Source organism: Palaemon carinicauda, chromosome 22, assembly GCF_036898095.1.
Source record: "Palaemon carinicauda isolate YSFRI2023 chromosome 22, ASM3689809v2, whole genome shotgun sequence".
In the NCBI taxonomy this organism is placed as follows: Eukaryota; Metazoa; Arthropoda; class Malacostraca; order Decapoda; family Palaemonidae; genus Palaemon; species Palaemon carinicauda.
Window position 1 is genome coordinate 4222624 of NC_090746.1, and position 2500 is coordinate 4225123.

Here is a 2500-nt window from a genome sequence, read left to right on the forward strand (position 1 = left end):
GAGAGAGAGAGAGAGACATGCAATTATTTTTTTTGTAATAATGAGAAACAATCGAAAACTTAAGAACCATTGATTAATGAAGAGACAATAATTACAGAATGGTAATATCAGTAAGCTCTTTACTACTACTACTACTACTACTACTACTACTACTACTACTACTACTAAAATAATAGCAATAATAATTTGTAATCTATTGGAAAGTAGTCACCATATATGAATTATTCCCGCTATGTCCCTGACACTTGGCACATCGCCGCCAGATCCGGTAGTCTGATAAAAAAAAGAAAAAAAAAAAAACATTTTCCTCATTCATTTTTTCTCTATGGTGGCGATAAAATTTGGGGGAAACTGACTTTAATTCCTCAGATATCTAATTCAATTCCCTTTTTTCCTCTCGTCTTTTTCATAAGATGAAATAATTATACAAAATCTCTTACAGAAATATCTGGCGAGCGTTGGTTTTATAAATAACACTAGTTCTCATTCCAGCGATTATTTAAATAAAAAGCAAAATTATTACTACTTCCATAATGTTGATTATACTACAGCCATCTACTATTCTTTTTCTAACAATGATCAAAGTTTTTTCAACACTGCGTCGAATACTATTATTATTATTATTATTATTATTATCATTATTAGCTAAGCTACAACCCTAGTTGGAAAAGCAGGATGCTATAAGCCCAAGGGCTCCAACAGGGAAAAATAGCCCAGTAAGTAAAGGAAACAAGGAAATGAATAAACTATATCAGAAGTAATGAACAATTAAAATTAAAATATTTTAAGAGCCACACCATAAAACCGGATCTTTCATATATAAACTATAAATTATGGGGGCAATCTTACTTGGAGCAACGGTAAAGAAATAAACCCTATTCTCTACAATATCTGGATTTTCCAGTCAGCTGACAGAAATGTGTATCGTCATCATAATTCTTTCGAAGGTAGGTGCAGTCGTCTTGTCTCACTCAGCGCTGTGGATTTTGTTTCGCTGTCAAATTTGATTTTGCAAAGCTATATTTTCTGACGTCTCATGAAACGTTTGGAAAAAAAAAACAGTTTAATACATAATGATATTCAGCATAAAATGTTATCTTTTTTTTACTAGGGAAATTGGATAATATTCTAAGAAAAGGAAGCGTGTAAACTGCAGAGGAGTAACCAATTAAAAATTCAATTATGGTTATACTTATTCCCCACAGATTTATGAATTTTATTAATGAATGTCTTTATAACTAAATTTGTGCATCAATTATACAATTTCCTAAATGTCTTTGCAAAAACTAGTTTATCCAACTACTTTAGAATAGAAAACATATCAGCATACTATTAAATCGGAGATGAAAAACAAAAGAATGACACCTCGATTAAAGCTTGTGATTGCTTGATTGATCTGCAGTTTTCTTGCATCCTGACATCGAAGATTAAATCTTGTGAACGTGAGGATGATAGACCAGGAAAAGTTTCAATCCTACCTAAGGAATTCGGTAAACCTTTCCTTATCTTGTACTCCTTTCCTTCCTTCGCCGATTCCGTCCCCAAACCCCCCAAAATCTACCACCCTTCACCCCCTCCCCCCTGGCCACAAACCCCCACCCCACCCCAGCCCTATCGTTCTCCATGGCCCTTAGTAGCAGAAGGTCTGATCAATACACCAAGGCAAATGGAACTTTACTGCTACCTGTTGTTAGAGTGTCCTGTTCATCTGGCCGGAGACAGTTCGATAAAAATAAGCATGCATGGCGGTTAAAGAGAGAAAATGTTCCCTTATGAGCATCAAGGTGTCGCTATAAAAGGGTGGAGCAACTAAGTTTCCATAACACGCACGCGCGCGGTTGCCTCGACGCACTCACGCACGCACACACCGCCCTGCCCTCGCTACATAAGGGGCGAGAGATGATGTTTTAGTGCCACGGACGGACTTGTCACACGTTGAGCATTGGCACTCGCGCGAGCCTCTTGCCAGAAGTCAGTGGCACTTGTTTACTGGCGCCCTTTCCTTCTCTCTCTCTCTCCCTCTCTCTTCCCTCGTTCGCCGTTCTCGTGGTTGGGCGTGCTATGTGGGTGGCTAAGGCCCTGTTCGCTCCTGCATCCTCTTCATTATACAAAACCGAAGATTTGTGATCAATCAAACATTCATATACCAGTTCTCGATTCTTAAAGTTGTTCTTGTTGTCAAAGTTTTACCCTTTCCGACGGCCGGCGGGCTTCAGTGTTGGTTGGTGGTGGTGGGGGGCGTTGGGGCGGTGGTGGTGGTTGGTGGGCGTGTGTTTAAGTCCAAAGAAAGGGACATGATGTGGGTGGCACCATATGGTGCTGTTGGGTGGGAGATGAGCCGAAGGTTGTGACCAGCTCCCTCGGGGAGGACTATGGCAGCTTTCAGATTGGCTCTCACCCACACCTACGACGCCACGCCCCACATCCAGCATGTGGTACGCCCATAACTATGCTCAGCGAAGGACTCACGCCCGCAACTTCACGAGGAATCACTGCAGTC

General features: G+C 40.4%; 1 pseudogene; it reads left to right on the forward strand.

Moving 5' to 3' along the window:
* The first annotated feature begins 1816 nt into the window (after positions 1–1816).
* The window catches only part of LOC137616262 (uncharacterized), a 58997-nt pseudogene continuing 58313 nt past the window's right edge, over positions 1817–2500 (forward strand).